At 51.6% G+C, this 18,061-nt stretch overlaps 1 long non-coding RNA gene across 1 annotated transcript in view; it reads right to left on the bottom strand.

The window, feature by feature from the left end:
- LOC149450480 (uncharacterized) overlaps nucleotides 1–17,003 on the bottom strand; it is a 28,745-nt gene extending 11,742 nt beyond the window's left edge. Inside the window, exons 1-2 of the long non-coding RNA XR_016315244.1 lie at nucleotides 16,897–17,003; nucleotides 12,345–12,419 (exon numbers count right to left, since the gene is read on the bottom strand). This is a non-coding gene — a long non-coding RNA (uncharacterized LOC149450480). The remainder of the gene's footprint in view (nucleotides 1–12,344; nucleotides 12,420–16,896) is intronic.
- Between the last annotated feature and the right edge of the window lie 1,058 nt (nucleotides 17,004–18,061).

Raw genomic sequence — 18,061 nt, forward strand, 5'->3', positions numbered from 1 at the left:
TGACTCCTGTCTGCCGGGGTGGAGCCCTCCTGACTCCTGTCTTCCAGGTGGAGCACTCCTGACTCCTGTCTGCCGGGGTGAAGCCCTCCTGACTTCCAGGTGGAGCCCTCCTGACTCCTGTCTTCCAGGTGAAGCCCTCCTGACTCCTATCTGCCGGGGTGGAGCCCTCCTGACTCCTGTCTTCCAGGTGAAGCCCTCCTGACTCCTATCTGCCGGGGTGGAGCCCTCCTGACTCCTATCTGCCGGGGTGGAGCCCTCCTGACTCCTGTCTTCCAGGTGGAGCCCTCCTGACTCCTGTCTTCCAGGTGGAGCCCTCCTGACTCCTGTCTTCCAGGTGGAGCCCTCCTGACTCCTATCTGCCGGGGTGGAGCCCTCCTGACTCCTGTCTTCCAGGTGGAGCCCTCCTGACTCCTGTCTTCCAGGTGGAGCCCTCCTGACTCCTGTCTTCCAGGTGAAGCCCACCTGACTCCTGTCTTCCAGATGGAGCCCTCCTGACTCCTGTCTTCCAGGTGGAGCCCACCTGACTCCTGTCTTCCAGGTGAAGCCCTCCTGACTCCTGTCTTCCAGGTGAAGCCCTCCTGACTCCTGTCTTCCAGGTGAAGCCCACCTGACTCCTGTCTTCCAGGTGGAGCCCTCCTGACTCCCGTCTGCCGGGGTGGAGCCCAGAACCCTGATCCTGACTCTCTGAAAAGACCTGCACACACCTGTGCAATCAGTCTCCTGGCCATTCCCAAAACCTGGTCCCAAGATTGGAGATTTCATCCCTCCCAGATCTCTTTGAAATCTCCAGGCTCCAGATCCCAGAACAGACATTACAAAAGGAGGAAAGTGAAAAGCCACTTTCCTCCGTATCAAAAACTTACCCTGGAGCCCCTCAACCTGCCTTGTTGAGAATCCTGGGTGACAGGTCGTCACACTGTCACAATATATACACACACACACACATACACTCATACATACATATATATATATACAGTGGGGCAAAAAGTATTTAGTCAGCCACCAATGGTACAAGTTCTCCCACTTACAAAGATGAGAGAGGCCTGTAATTGGCATCATAGGGAGACCTCAACTATGAGAGACAAAATGAGAAAACAAATCCAGACAATCACATTGGCTGATCTGGAAAGAATTTATTTGCAAATTATGGTGGAAAATAAGTATTTGGTCGCCTACAAACAAGCAAGATTTCTGGCTCTCACAGACCTGTACCTTCTTCTTTAAGAGGCTCCTCTGTCCTGCACTCATTACCTGTATCAATGGCACCTGTTTGAACTTGTTATTTATTTATTTATTTATTTATCGAGTTTATATAGCGCCAAAGGGTTTGCTCAGCGCTGTACAATAGAGGGGGGGACAATACATGAAACAGTACAGTAACATCAAACAGCACACAAGGGGTTAGAGGGCCCTACTCTTTCGAGCTTACAATCTAGGAGGGAGGGGGTAGAGGCACAGGAGGAAACAGCTGTGGGGGATGGAGTGGTAGGAGGAGGGAAGGGCAGTGGCTGTTAGGTGAGGGTGGGGCAGGCTTCCCTGAAGAGGTGGGTTTTCAGGGAGCGCCTGAAGGTGAGGAGGGAAGGTGACAGTCTGATGGATTGGGGTAGTGAGTTCCAGAGGATGGGGGAGGACCTGGAGAAGTCTTGCAGTCGTACGTGGGAGGAGGAGACCAGGGAGCAAGATAGGAGGTCCTGTGAAGAGCGAAGGGTACGGGTAGGGTGGTACCTGGGAATCAGGTCGGTGAGATAGTTAGGGGCAGTCTTGTGAATGGCCTTATAGGTCAGGGTGAGCAATTTGAATTTAATGCGTTGGGCAATGGGGAGCCAGTGGAGGGAGAGGCAGAGGGGGGTGGCAGAGGTGGAGCGGCTGGTGAGGTGGATGAGTCTGGCAGCTGAGTTCAGGATGGTCTGAAGCGGGGAGAGTTTGCACTGGGGTAGGCCGGTGAGGAGGGAGTTGCAGTAGTCCAGGCGTGAGATAATCAGGGAGTGTACGAGTAGTTTAGTGGTGTCTGGGGTAAGGAACGTACGTATCTTGGCGATGTTCCGGAGGTGGAGCCTGCATGTGTTTGTAAATGATTTGATATGAGGTTGAAAGGAAAGGTTTGAGTCCAGAATGACGCCAAGGACTTTGGCTTGCTGGGCGGGATTGATGGTGGTGGTGTTGGTAGTGATGGAAAGGATGGGGGGGGGGCGCGGGCTGGGGGGAAGACGAGAAGCTCGGTTTTGGAGAGGTTGAGTAGGAGGAAATGGAGCGACATCCAGTCAGAGATGTCGTTTAGGAGGTGAGTGATGCGGGCGGAGAATGTGGGGGTGAGGTGAGGGGTGGATAGGTAGATTTGAGTATCATCAGTGTAGTGGTGGTAGTTGAAGCCGTGGGAGTGTATGAGTTGGCCAAGGGAGGAGGTGTAGATGGAGAAGAGAAGGGGTCCAAGGACAGAGCCCTGGGGGACCCCAACAGAGAGGGGGAGGGAAGGGGAGGTGGCATCGTTGTAGGAAACGCTGAAGGAGCGTCGGGATAGATAGGACGAGAACCAAGAGAGAGCGGTGTCTCTGATGCCAAGGGAGAGTAGTTTATGAAGGAGGAGGGGGTGGTCGACTGTGTCAAAGGCCGCGGAGAGGTCTAGGAGGAGGAGGACAGAGTAGTCGCCTTTGGCTTTGCGGTTAGTAGATCGTTGGTGATTTTGAGGAGGGCAGTTTCGGTGGAGTGCAGGGGACGGAAGCTGGACTGTAGTGGGTCAAGGAGGTTGCTGTCAGTTAGGTGGGCGCTTAGGCGATCAAAGACCAAGCGCTCAAGGAGCTTGGAAGTGAGTGGCAGCAGGGAAATTGGTCTGAGGTTGTTGAGGTCAGTGGGGTCCAGGGAGGGCTTTTTGAGTATGGGGGTGATGTGCGCATGTTTTAGGGGGGAGGGAAAGACGCCAGTAGAGAGGGAGAGATTGAAGATGTGGGTAAGGGAGCGGATGAGGGAAGAGGGGGGTGACCGGAGGAGTTGAGAGGGGATAGGGTCCAGGGGGCAGGTAGTGAGGTGGGCTTCTGAGAAGACTCTGGTGACTTCCTCAGTGGTAGTAGGGCTGAAGGAGTGCAGTAATGGGGGGGTTACGGTAGGCAGGGCCTTGGGTGTGGTGGGGGTCAGTGCCGTTGCGAGGTCAGAGGAGGGGAGAGATGAGGGGGTGATGGGGGGGGGGGAGGCTAGGTGGGGAGGTAGATTGCAAGTTGACTACGTCCTTGCGAATTGCGTCAATCTTGTTGTGGAGATGAGTGGCAATCTCGTGGGCGGTAAGTGAGGTACTGAGTGGAGGAGGGGGGGAGAGAGCAGGGAGTTGAAGGTGGAGAAGAGTCGGCGAGGGCAGGTGGAGAGGGTGTTGATCAGGTTAACGAAGTAAGCCTGCTTGGCGGCGAGGAGGGAGGAGGTGTAGGTGTGGAAGGCAGATTTGTAGAGGGAGAATGCATGAGGGGACCTGGTTTTGCGCCATAGTCTCTCCAGCGCACGACTGCGACTTTTGAGGCATTTAGTATGGTCGTTCTGCCATGGTTGGAGCGGTCTGGGTTGGATGTTGCGTGTGGTTAGGGGTGCCAGAGAGTCTAGGGTAGCTGATAGTGAGTCATTGTACGTGTTAGTGGCTAGGTCAGGACATGACAGTGGAAGGATGCTGTCGTGTAAGCGGTCGGCAGCCGAGTGGAGGGGGGCCGGGTGCAGGTTGCGGCTGGTGATGGTTTGGCGCACTGGGGGGGGGGAGTTAGGGGAAGGGGAGGTGGAGAACGTGAGGAGGTGGTGGTCGGAGAGAGGGAAGGGGGTGTTAGTGAAGTGGTTGAGGGTACAGAGGTGGGAGAAGACGAGGTCCAGGGTGTTCCCATTGATGTGGGTGGAGGATTGAGTGTGCTGTGTGAGCGCGAAGGAGGAGGTTAGGTGGAGGAGTTGGGAGGTAGCTGGGGTGTTGTCGTTGATGGGGATATTGAAGTCCCCGAGGATGATGGTCGGTAGCTCAGAGGAGAGGAAGAAGGGAAGCCAGGCGGCGAAGTCATCCAGGAAGCGGGCTATGGATCCGGGGGGCCTGTAGATCACTGCGATCCTTAGGGGGGTGGGGGTGAAGAGCCGGATGCAGTGAGCCTCGAAGGAGGAGAAGGTTAGGGAGGGGGGGTTAGGGAGGACCTGGAAGGTGCTCAGCGGTGATAGGAGCAGGCCGACCCCACCACATTTGTGACCGCTCAGTCTTGGTGAATGGGACCAGACGAGACCTCCATGGGAGAGTGCCGCAGGGGAGGTAGTGTCAGTGGCCTGTACCCAGGTTTCGGTGATGGCTAGGAGGTTGAGGGAGCGGGAGATGAAGAGGTCATGGATGGCAGTTAGTTTGTTGCAAACCGAACGGGCGTTCAGAAGTGCAACCGAGAGAGGGGGGATGGATGCGGGGAGGAGGTGCACAGGTATGAGGTTGAGGGGGTTGCGGCGGCTGGCGGGAGCAGGGGGGTCCCTGGAGGGGGGGTTCCTGGAGGGGGGGAGAGGTGGTGAGGGGCCAGGGTTCGGGGAGATGTCCCCAGCGGATAGAAGGAGAAGGGTGAGGAGGGTGGCATGGGAATGGGAGGTTTAGGAGCGTGTGGGTCTGGTAGTGGTGGCACGTGGGTCGACCGGGGAGTGGAGTACCAGGAGGAGGTGGTGAGTGCCGTAGTGGGGAGAGGGCAGAAGTGAAGGGGCAATGTAGAGCTGTTTTGGGGGGGGGGCGGGTAGAGGGAGGCGATTTTTGGGATGGAGGAGAGGAAAACGAGGAGGAGAAGTGCAGGTGGCATGCTGGGGTGAGTGCAGTGCCGTTCGGGTCAGGGGAGGTGAAGGGATACGGGTCAGGGCGAGGTGATGTGGAGAGTCTGTATCACCGTGGAGGAGTCCACTAGAGTCCTTCTGTAGCTGCAATCTGTGGGTGCAGTATGCTGGCGTCCAAGGGGTCTTCAGTGGGTCCGGTGGATCGGCGAGTGGAGGGGTCGTAGGGTGCGATGTCTGGGGGTGTTGGTAGGCACGGCGTCTGGTGATGCTGGCGGCTCGGTGACTGGAGATTGTATGTTATCAGTATAAAAGACACCTGTCCACAACCTCAAACAGTCACACTCCAAACTCCACTATGGTGAAGACCAAAGAGCTGTCGAAGGACACCAGAAACAAAATTGTAGACCTGCACCAGGCTGGGAAGACTGAATCTGCAATAGGCAAGCAGCTTGGTGTGAACAAATCAACTGTGGGAGCGATAATTAGAAAATGGAAGACATACAAGACCACTGATAATCTCCCTCCATCTGGGGCTCCACACAAGATCTCACCCCGTGGGGTCAAAATGATCACAAGAACGGTGAGCAAAAATCCCAGGACCACACGGGGGGGACCTAGTGAATGACCTGCAGAGAGCTGGGACCAACGTAACAAAGGCTACCATCAGTAACACACTACGCCGCCAGGGACTCAGATCCTGCAGTGCCAGACGTGTCCCCCTGCTTAAGCCAGTACATGTCCGGGGCCCGTCTGAAGTTTGCTAGAGAGCATTTGGATGATCCAGAAGAGGACTGGGAGAATGTCATATGGTCAGATGAAACCAAAATAGAACTGTTTGGTAGAAACACAACTCGTCGTGTTTGGAGGAGAGAGAATGCTGAGTTGCATCCTACTACTAACATCACCACCATCAATCCCGCCCCGCAAGCCAAAGTCCTTGGAGTCATTCTGGACTCTAACCTCTCCTTCCTCCCTCATGTCAAATCACTTACAAACACATGCAGGCTCCGCCTCCGCAACATCGCCAAAATACGCTCCTTCCTTACCCCAGACACCGCTAAACTACTTGTACACTCCCTGATTATCTCACGCCTTGACTACTGCAACTCCCTCCTCACCGACCTACCCCAGTGCAGGCTCTCCCCGCTTCAGACCATCCTGAACTCAGCGGCCAGACTCATCCACCTCACCAACCGCTCCACCTCTGCCACCCCCCTCTGCCTATCCCTCCACTGGCTCAACCCCCCTCTGCCTATCCCTCCACTGGCTCCACCCCCCTCTGCCTCTCCCTCCACTGGCTCCCCATTGCCCAACGCATTACATTCAAATTGCTCACCCTGACCTACAAAGCCATTCACAACACTGCCCCTAACTACATAACCAACCTGATTCCCAAGTACCACCCTACCCGTACCCTTCGCTCTTCACAGGACCTCCTTCTATCTTGCTCCCTGGTCTCCTCCTCACACGCACGTCTGCAAGACTTCTCCAGGTCCTCCCCCATCCTCTGGAACTCACTACCCCAATCCATCAGACTGTCACCTTCCCTCCTCACCTTCAGGCGCTCCCTGAAAACCCACCCTCACCTAACTGCTGCTCTCCTTCATTCCTCCTACCACTCCATCCCCCACAGCCACTTCCTCCTGTGCCACTACCCCCTCCCTCCTAGATTGTAAGCTCGAAAGAGTAGGGCCCTCTAACCCCTCGTGTGCTGTTTATAGTTGCTGTAATGTTTCATGTATTGTCCCCCCCCCTATTGTACAGCGCTGAGCAAACCCTTTGGCGCTATATAAACTCAATGTAATGTAATAATGTAATGTAATGCTGAGTTGCATCCAAAGAACACCACACCTACTGTGAAGCATGGGGGTGGCAACATCATGCTTTGGGGCTGTTTCTCCGCAAAGGGACCAGGACGACTGATCCATGTACAGGACAGAATGAATGGGGCCATGTATCGTGAGATTTTGAGTGCAAACCTCCATCCATCAGCAAGGACATTGAAGATGAAACGTGGCCGGGTCTTCCAACATGACAATGATCCCAAACATACCGCCCGGGCAACGAAGGAGTGGCTTCGTAAGAAGCATTTCAAGGTCCTGGAGTGGCCTAGCCAGTCTCCAGATCTCAACCCCATAGAAAACCTTTGGAGGGAGTTGAAAGTCCGTGTTGCCCAGCGACAGCCCCAAAACATCACTGCTCTAGAGGAGACCTGCATGGAGGAGGAGATCTGCATGGAGGATGGGCCAACATACCAGCAACAGTGTGTGCCAACCTTGTGAAGACACAGGAAACGTCTGACCTCTGTCATTGCCAACAAAGGATATATAACAAAGGATTGAGAGGAACTTTTCATATTCACCAAATACTTATTTTCCACCATAATTTGCAAATAAATTCTTTCCATATCAGCCAATGTGATTGTCTGGATTTGTTTTCTCATTTTGTCTCTCATAGTTGAGGTCTCCCTATGATGCCAATTACAGGCCTCTCTCATCTTTGTAAGTGGGAGAACTTGTACAATTGGTGGGGACTAAATACTTTTTTGCCCCACTGTATATACAGTGGGGATCGAAAGTTTGGGCACCCCAGCTAAAAATGTGTATTAATGTGCATAAAGAAGCCAAGGAAAGATGGAAAAATCTCCAAAAGGCATCAAATTACAGATTAGACATTCTTATAATATGTCAACAAAAGTTAGATTTTATTTCCATCATTTACACTTTCAAAATAACAGAAAACAAAAAAATGGCGTCTGCAAAAGTTTGGGCCCCCTGCAGAGTTAATATCTTGTACTGCCCCCTTTGGCAAGTATCACAGCTTGTAAACGCTTTTTGTAGCCAGCCAAGAGTCTTTCAATTCTTCTTTGAGGTATCTTTGCCCATTCTTCCTTACAAAAGTCTTCCAGTTCTTTGAGATTTCTGAGCTGTCTGTCACGCACGGCTCTTTTAAGGTCTATCCATAGATTTTCAATTATGTTGAGGTCAGGAGATTGTGAAGGCCATGGCAAAACCTTCAGTTTACGCCTCTTGATGTAATCCCCCGTGGATTTCGAGCTGTGTTTAGGATCATTATCCATTTGTAGAAGCCATCCTCTCTTTAACTTCAGTTTTTTCACAGATGGCATCAAGTTACCATCTAAAATTTGCTGAAATTTTATTGAATCCATTTTTCCTTCTACTCGTGAGATGTTCCCTGTGCCACTGGCTGCAACACAACCCCAAAGCATGATTGATCCAACCCCATGCTTCACAGTTGGACAGAGGGTCTTTTCATTAAATTCTGTGCCCCTTCTTCTCCAAACGTACCTTTGCTCATTCCGGCTAAAAAGTTCAATTTTAACCTCATCGGTCCACAGAACTTGTTTCCAAAATGCATCAGGCTTGTCTATATGTTCATTTGCAAAGTTCAAATGATAATTTTTGTGGTGAGGACGTAGAAGAGGTTTTCTTCTGATGACTCTTCCATGAAGACCATATTTGTACAAGTATCTCTTTATAGTGGAATAGTGACCACAACTCCAGTGTCTGCCAGATCTTTCTGGAGGGATCGTGCAGTCAAACGTGGGTTTTGAATTGTTTTTCTTACAATCCTGCGAGCTGTTCTGTCTGATATTTTTCTTGGTCTTCCAGATCTTGCTTTAACTCCCACTGTTCCTGATGACTGCCATTTCTTAATTACATTCCGAACAGAGGATATTGACATCTGAAAACGCTTTGCTATCTTCTTATAGCCTTCTCTAGCTTTGTGAGCGTCAACTATTTTCAGTTTCAGTTTTCTAGACAACTGCTTAGAAGAACCCATGGTGCTGATTGTTGGGGCAAGGTCAGATGAGTCGGGGCATTTAAAACCTTTGAGATTGACATCACCTGGTCTTCCCAGACGATGATTGAGAACAATCCATGACACTGGCAGGTCTCAGCTTGGCAAAGGGGGCAGTGCATGCCTTTAAATTCTGCAGGGTGCCCAAACTTTTGCAGACGCCATTTTTTTGTTTTCTGTTATTTTGAAAGTGTAAATGATGGAAATAAAATCTAACTTTTGTTGACATATTATAAGAATGTCTAATCTGTAATTTGATGCCTTTTGGAGATTTTTCCATCTTTCCTTGGCTTCTTTATGCACATTAATACAAATTTTTAGCTGGGGTGCCCAAACTTTCGATCCCCACTGTATATATATATATATATATACACACACACAAACACATATATATATTTAGATGTTATAAATTATAACCCCTCGCCCTCCAGAGGATTCCCTCCCCCCCCCCTTTCTGACCAGGCAATTTTTCCCGTTACAGCGCTGCGTTAATTTAACTGACAATTGCGCGGTCATGCAATACTGCACCCAAATGAAATTTACGTCCTTTTTTTCCCACAAATAGAAATTTCTTTCGGTGGTATCTGAATGACTGTGCGTGTTTTATTTTTTGTGCTATAAACAAAAAAAGACCGGCAATTTTGAAAAAAAGAAAATATTTTTTGCTATAAAAAACATGTCCAGAAAAAACGTAACCACTTTGTACCGGCGCTTCCCGACCCTTTAATCACTTCCAGTCCGGACACTTCCCCCCCTTCCAGTCCGGACACTCCTCTCCCCTTCCAGTCCGGACACTTTCCCCCCCTTCCAGTCCGGACACTCCCCTCCCCTCCCCTTCCAGTCCAGAACCTTTCCCCCCCTTCCAGTCCGGACACTCCCCTCCCCTTCCAGTCCGGACACTTTCCCCCCCTTCCAGTCCGGACACTTCCCCCCCTTCCAGTCCGGACACTTTCCCCTCTTCTAGTCCGGACACTTTCCCCCCCTTCCAGTCCGGACACTTCCCCCCCTTCCAGTCCGGACAGTTTCCCCCCATTCCAGTCCGGACACTTTCCCCCCTTCTAGTCCGGATACCCCCCCCCCTTCCAGTCTGGACACTTTCCCCCCTTCCAGTCCGGACACTTTCCCCCCCTTCCAGTCCGGACACTTTCACCCCCTTCCGGTCCCGACACTTTCATCCCCTTCCGGTCCGGACACTTTCACCCCCTTCCGGTCCGGACACTTTCCCCCCTTCCAGTCCGGACACTTTCCCCCCCTTCCAGTCCGGACACTTTCCCCCCTTCCAGTCCGGACACTTTCCCCCCCTTCCAGTCCGGACACTTTCCCCCCCTTCCAGTCCGGACACTTTCACCCCCTTCCGGTCCGGACACTTTCCCCCCTTCCAGTTCGGACACTTTCCCCCCCTTCCAGTATGGACACTTTCCCCCCCTTCCAGTCCGGACACTTTCCCCCCTTCCAGTCCGGACACTTCCCCCCCCCCCCCCCCTCCTTGCCCCCCAGGCCAATTTTCAGCTTTCAGTGCTATCACACTTTGAATGACAATTGCGCGGTCATGCAACACTGCACCCATATGAATTTTTTAGCATTTTTTTGAGACAGATAAAGCTTTATTTTGGTGGTATTTATTCCCCGCTGGGATTTTTATTTTTTTTGCTATGTAAATGAAAATGTCCAAAAATTTTGAAAAAAAGTGTTTTTCTTACAAAATTTTGCAAATAAATAATATTTCATCATAAATCTTGGCCAAAATGTATTCAGTTATCTTTTTAGTAAAAAAAAAACCAAAAACCCAAATTAGTTTATAACCAAAAATTATAATTTTTAAACATTTTTTTTAAATTTTTATTTTATTTTTTATTATTATTTTTTTTTTCTATCTACTGTCACCCTAGGAGTGCGGTGTTACCATGGTGACACTGTCCTACTTGTCGGGGGTGAGGAAGATTTTTTTTTTTTTACACGGATTGCTTTTACACCCATAAAGGCTGTAAGAGGAATCATTTCTCCTTCTCTCTGGCTGCATTCCTGCAGCCATTGAGAACTACTGTGTGAGCTGTGATTGGTCACAGCTTGTCACATGGTACAAGGCTGTTGTCAATAGCCCTGTACCATGTGATCTCTGTGATCATTCACAGATTTAACACGTAGCAAGCAATGTTGTCAGAAGTGACATCTTGATTACTACTGTTCATGTGATCACTGATTGGCCAATCAGTGATCACATGATCGGGACCTCGCACAGAGGTCCCGTCCGACGATCGGTGTTCCACTGTGTCCTGTGTCCTAGGGAGCACGCACAAGCAGGGGGCGGGGAGGTCGATTATAAACGTCCACCCGCCCCTGCACTGCCACCCTCTGGCCGTTAATATACAACATCCGGAGGGGAGGTGGTTATGAGTTTCAGAAGCCGGGAGGCGTTTTAGGGTCATGTGACCGCCGTGATTCGCCGTCATGGCGGTCACATGTTCGGAAAAGGTCCCGATCGAAAGGGGAAATCGGGACCTTTCCGTGAGTCGTGGACATGTGTTGGGAGTGTGCAGGGCGCGCGCTCTCAGCACATATGTATTTTCTAATTGAACGCAGATATGCGGCCACTCGGCGTCAAGGGGTTAAAAAATTTAGTCATAGATTTCGGCCAAAATGTATTCCGCTCCGTGTCTTCGCTGGAAAAAAATCCCGATACGTGTAAATTAATTGGTTTACGTAAAGTTATAGCGTCTACAAATGGCGGGATAGATACTGGAAATTGTTTTTTTTTGTATACTAGTAATGGCGGCGATCAGCGACTTATAGCGGGACTGCAGTTGGCAGTTGGTTCTGAAACGAGGGGGGGGGGGAACTAACTTGGTGTCACTGACATCCCCAGTGACACCAATACAGTGATCAGTGCTAATAAAAAACACTGACACTGTACTAATGGCACTGGGCAGGAAGGGGTTAACATGAGGAGTGATCAAAGGGTTAACTGTGTGCTGGGTAACCAGTTAGACATGCTGTGCAGAGAGATACAAAGCAGCATGTCCTTGCTGACAGGGGAGAGACCTGTGTTGTTTGCATACAGACCTTTCTCCTGTCAGCTTTCCCCAACAATCACCTAGTGCCAGATGGGAATCGCCAGCCGGGATCCGGTGATTGACATTTGTAGCAGCCAATAGTGATGCAGGTAGGGCAGCACAAGAGCGCCCCCTACCCGGAAATAAAAGTCACGTATGTATATGTGATTTTGTGCAGCCCTGCCACCCTGTAGCAGTACTTCTACTATAGGGCGGCGGGGAAGCAGATAATATACATTTATATATATATGTATTAAAAATCCACTGCTAAAGATAAAACCAATTCAGCAAATAAAATATACCGCCTCCGGGTCTCCTGAGGAAGTCCCGCATCACAGGGACGAAACGCGCTGAGGTCACGGGGCACACCCCTTTAGGCTCATGGGCGTGGAGTGTACGCCAGCCTGCGGTGGTATTTCCAGCCTCTCTGGCACACGCCAACAGGACTTTGTAACCCCCCCAAACACGGTCAGTGAGGAAGGCCTTCACCCCTGGTGCCAGGAGCGGGTGAGGCGGCATTCGTTCTTTCAGAAGTGAGGTGCGGACTGCTGACCGTCTCCGCGGTGCAGCTGAGCCCGGAGCTATTGGCTGGCATGAGATCCCAGTGGACGGCGCTACATGTGACTTCACTGATGATTGGGTCAGTACACAACACCCAACTCCAGGGTATTAGCACCCCCTCTTCACACCCCCATCACCCCCTCAAATGCCCATTGCACTTACCTGGAGCTGCAGTCACATGACCGTCCTCTCTTCTGTTTATTTCTTGGGGTCCTTCTTCAGGTGTCCATGCAACGCCTGAATATTTAAAAAAAAAAATGTGTTTAATAAACATTCTGTCCCTTGCCCCGCCCCCTTCATCCATTTGATTTCAGTTCTTTCGATCGTGGAGGCCCAGCATCATCTCACCCTTTTTTCCCCATCCTGAACGTCCCTAGCCCCGCCCCTTTCATTAACTGGATTTCAGTTCTTTCAATCCTGGGGGCTCGGTGTCATCTCACCCTTTCCTCCCCATCCTGTCCCTGGCCCCGCCCCCTTCATCCGTTTGATTTCAGTTCTTTCGATCATTTTGTGATATGTTACACCCTGAGTATGGGTGTAACATGTAACATATCCTTGAAGGTACACACCACCATACAGACCCCGGCACCGCACAGAGCCCGGCACCGCAGAGAGCCCGGCACCGCACACACCCCGGCACCGCACAGAGCCCGGCACCGCACAGAGCCCGGCACCGCACACACCCCGGCACCGCACAGACCCCGGCACCGCACAGAGCCCGGCACCGCACAGAGCCCGGCACCGCACAGAGCCCGGCACCGCACAGAGCCCGGCACCGCACAGAGCCCGGCACCGCACAGACCCCCGCACCGCACAGACCCCCGCACCGCACACACCCCGACACCGCACAGACCCCGGCACCGCACAGACCCACGCACCGCACAGACCCCGGCACCGCACAGACCCCCGCACCGCACAGACCCCCGCACCGCACACGCCCCGGCACCGCACACGCCCCGGCACCGCACACGCCCCGGCACCACACAGATCCCGGCACCACACACACCCCGGCACCACACAGATCCCGGCACCACACAGACCCCGGCACCACATAGATCCCGGCACCACACACACCCCGGCACCACACAGACCCCCGCACCACACAGACCCCCGCACCACACACACCCCGGCACCACACACACCCCGGCACCAAACACACCCCGGCACCACACAGACCCCGGCACCACACAGATCCCGGCACCACACAGACCCCCGCACCACACACACCCCAGCACCACACACACCCCGGCACCACACACACCCCGGCACCACACAGACCCCGGCACCACACACACCCCGGCACCACACACACCCCGGCACCACACACACCCCGGCACCACACAGACCCCGGCACCACACAGATCCCGGCACCACACAGACCCCGGCACCACACACACCCCGGCACCACACAGACCCCGGCACCACACAGACCCCCGCACCACACAGCCTAAAAACCGGGAACTATTCTGCTGTTGGTCAAATGGGGAGATCTCCTTGGGTCAGCAGATCTGCAGGAGCAGCATGGAGGACCGCTAGTCCCTGCGGGGACACCGGCAGGTTGGACAACACGAAGCGGGGTGGGGGCAGGGAGATGACCTCTAGCCTGTAGCCTCTGGACACCACGTCTCTTACCTGAGCTTCTGAGATGTCTGCTGACCAGGTGACCCCAAAGGCCAACAGACGTCCCCCCACTTTAGGAAATGGGGGCTTCCCTTCAGGAGGTTTTATAGGGCTTGTCTGAAGGTTTAGGGATTAGGGGCCCCAGGATTGTGACTGAACTGGGCCCCTGGCTTAGGTCTGGTCATGGAGGATGAAGCTTGGGAGAAAAGAAAGAAACTCTGATTGGCTTCAGAAGTAGGAGGAGTCTTTCCAGCTTGAGGCCTTTTCTGCTGGGACCAATGAGAACCCTTCCTGCCAGTGACGTCTTTTATGGAGATGTCTGAAGAGGCACCAAAGAGACGTTCACCATCAACATGGCGCCCCGAATGCAGTGTGATGTTGCTGCAATTGTCGCATGGCAAGACGCATGAGAATTGCGGGATGACGTGTGTTACATCGCACCTGGCTGAAGGCACCAAAGAGACGTCCACCATCAGAAGACATATATACAATGTTCTCTCTATATTGGGGTGTCACCCCTCCCCCATCATATCTGTATATACAATGTTCTCTCTATATTGGGGTGTCATCCCTCCCCCATCATATCTGTATATACAATGTTCTCTCTATATTGGGGTGTCCCCCCTCCCCCATCATATCTGTATATACAATGTTCTCTCTATATTGGGGTGTCACCCCTCCCCCATCATATCTGTATATACAATGTTCTCTCTATATTGGGGTGTCATCCCTCCCCCATCATATCTGTATATACAATGTTCTCTCTATATTGGGGTGTCACCCCTCCCCCATCCCCCAAAGAAGAACAAAAAGATCTGCAGGAGCAGCATGGAGGACCAGTAGTCTATGCGGGGACAAAGGCAGACTGGAACTCCAGCCTGTAGCCTCTGGGCACCACGTCTCTTACCGGAGCATCTGAGATGTCTGCTGACCCTGAACAGGTGACCCCAAAGGCCAACAGACGTCCCCCCACATTGGGAAATGGTGGCTTCCCCTTAGGATGTTTATTAGAACTTGTCTGTAGGTTTAGGGATTAGGGGCCCCAGGATTGTGACTGAACTGGGCCCCTGGCTTAAGTCTGGCCTTGGAGGTTAAAGTCTCAGAGAAATGTCAGGAACGCTTCTTGGCTTCAGAAGTGGGAGGAGTCGTCATCCCAGCTTGAGGCCTTTTCTGCTGGGGCCAATGAGAACTCTGACTACCAGCGACGTCCTATATGAGGTTGTCTAAGGGTCAGGTTGGGGGCAAAGAGGAGACCTTCACCATCAGAAGACATGAGCACGAAGCGTTCTTCACATGGCCGCTCCACAGACCAACATCTCACACAAAGAGTTCTCCTCATGTTCACAGACAGGACACTCATGTGGGAAATAAGATGGACGACATCCCCGAACCCGTCCAGCCAATAATGTACAGCTGAAGACATCATCTCTAATCTCTACTGGACATCACTGATTTACCCCGCTCAGCGGGGGCGGGCCTTATACATCAGAGGCCAAAATATGGGCAGCACAGAGGCTTATTGGTTAGCCTTGCAGCACTGGGGTCCTTGGTTGAAATCCTGACCAGGACCATATCTGCATGGAGTTTGCATGTTCTCCCTGTGCCTGCGTGGGTTTCCTCCGGGTACTCCGGTTTTCTCCCACATTCTAAAAACATGCAACCTCGTGTTGGTGGTGTAGTGGTTAGCATAGCCGCTTTCCAAGCAGCTGACCTGGGTTCGATTCCCAGCCAACGCAATATCCAAGATGGCTGCTTCGCCTCCTTAGTATTGACGTGATAATATTAATAATAGAAAAAATATTTATAATGATAATTATCCGAATAATAATGGCAATAATAGGATTAGAAATGGAAAAAATATTTTTTTTTATTTGTAGGTGAGAAGCAAATACAATAAAACATAGAATTCTTTGATCCCTGTCTCCTTCAGCCACAGCTGATCATATGTCCAAGAAAAGGGCCAATCAGAGCAGCCTTTTACCATGTGGTCAGCTGTGCCCAATCACAGCCGATCAGTGTAAATCAGAAATGCTGGATATCGGCAGTCCTCTCCTCCCGCTCACAGCACATGAGGAGAGGAGAGCTGGGAAGCGGCATTTCTCAGAGGGGACAAATACACTGATCATCAGGGCACTTATCAGTGTAGCCCCATCAGTGCTTTGTATCGGTGCTATCAGTGCTTATAAGTGTTGAATTTAAGGTCCCATCAGTGCATCATATTGGTGTAGCCTCAACACGGCCTCCTCATCAATACCCATCAGTGCTGACTATCAGTGTCTCCTCAGTGCTGGATGTCAGTACCCATCAGTCCCTCCAATAAATGCCCATCAGGGCCGCTTGTCTGTGCCCATCAGTGCTACCTATCAGTGCCCAGCAGTGCCGTCTATCAGTTCTGCATATTGGTGCAGCCTCAACAGTGCCTCCTGATCAATACCCATCAGTGCTGACTATCAGTGCCTTCTCAGTGCTGGCTGTCAGTGCCCATCAGTCCCACCAATCAATGCTCATCAGTGCTGGCTCTCAGTGCCAATCAGTGCAGCCTCATCTGCACACATCATTGAAGGAGAAACATCACCTATTTACAAAACTTTAGAGAAAATATATATTTTTTTCATAATGTTTGGTCTTTCTTTTCTTTAGCACAAAATAACCCCCCTCCCCCCCCCCCCCCCCCAGTGATGATTAAATAGCAAAAAAAGCTCTATTTGTAAAAAAAAAAGCTATAAATTTAGTTTGGATGCAATGTTGCATGACCGTGCGATTGTTATTCAAAGCGTGACATCTGGCCTGGGCAGGAAGGGGGTAAAAGTGCCCGGTAGGCAAGTGGTTGATGTCACTTTAAAGCGGAATTTCCCCTTTTTGGTGGAGTTGCGCTTTAGTAAAAGGTCTGCATGCTGCATTATTTCCTCTATAACTCGCTGGCTTTAGATCTGTAAGTGTATGGTAATCCTTCCCTTCCTAACCAAACCGTTTATACAAAAAGAGCCGCAGAGGAGGCGTGGCTATAAAGAGAACCTGTTACAAAGTGACAGCTTTTCCCTTTCCCTGAATACTTGAGGCAGAATGAAGCAGAAGACTGAAATCAGGGACTTACATCTCCTCCGCTGTCCTTCATCCCGATGATGTCTGGGGGCGGAGCCAAAGTAACTACGGCGCCCGCAGGTAAGTGCACCCCAGTACTGGCGGGCACGCTGGACGAGATGACGGCGACTGGAGAGGCATCAGCAACCTGGAGGAGAATGTGCAAAATTGTATAACAGAACAAAGAAAACGGTTTGGTTTTTTTTCCCCAATCTTTTTAGCACAAAAAGAAAACAACCCAGTGGGGGCTCATTGGTGGATGTGAGGAGGAAAGACTCATTGATGGAGGTGGGGAGGGAAGTCTCATTGGTGGATGTGAGGAGGAAAGTCTCATTGATGGAGGTGGGGAGGGAAGTCTCATTGATGGAGGTGGGGAGGGAAGTCTCATTGATGGAGGTGGGGAGGGAAGTCTGGCCTGTTTAGCCAAATCCAAAAACTGACAGGTGGACCTGATTGGAACGGTTATGTGAAAGAGGCCAGAACCAATCACATGGGCAAAAACCACCACAAATTCTATCTATTCCTATTGGTTCCCTCTGATGCTCCTCCATCTCCCAGCCTGAGCTCTGCTGTACAGGAGATTATGAGGATTCATTGATGTTCTTTTCATACCTGGAGTCCAGCTTCAAAGGAGAATCTATAATGTGTATTTCATCCTGAGCTCTAGGTGACAGAGTGCATGTATGTATTACATGTGCTGTAGACTGGGGGCTAGCGTGGCTGACAGCATGCCCCTCTATCCTCCCCCCACCGCTGTCTGACCGTGATGTTTTGAAGAAGAATGGTGAGAGTTGATGGATGGCGCTGATTTTAGCACCAGGCGCTTGCCCAAGACAGATACCATCCTACATACATGGGGGGGGGGGGGGACATATCATAGCAGAGGGGGTAGAAGATAGTCAGCTCACCGTGAGCTCCACAATACAAATGCAGTGCAGAGGGTGTATGAACACCGTACCCCCCCCCCAGGTCCCTCTGTACTTACTTCTGGCCATCCTGAGTTGTCAGGGTTTCTTCAGCAGGTCCAGTGGTCAGGGAATTGGAAATATCCGCTCTTTTCTGTGCAGCGCTCACAAGACGGACCAGATAGACTCCCTGTGACAGCGCCGAGCAATCAGAATCCATCTGCTCCTTCCAGGAAGTGCTGCCCAGAGAATCCCTGGACTACTGGGTCACCT

The sequence above is a fragment of the Staurois parvus genome, unplaced genomic scaffold, assembly GCF_062004578.1.
Source record: "Staurois parvus isolate SC_StPar_1 unplaced genomic scaffold, SC_StPar_1.0 ptg000574l, whole genome shotgun sequence".
NCBI classification, from domain to species: Eukaryota; Metazoa; Chordata; class Amphibia; order Anura; family Ranidae; genus Staurois; species Staurois parvus.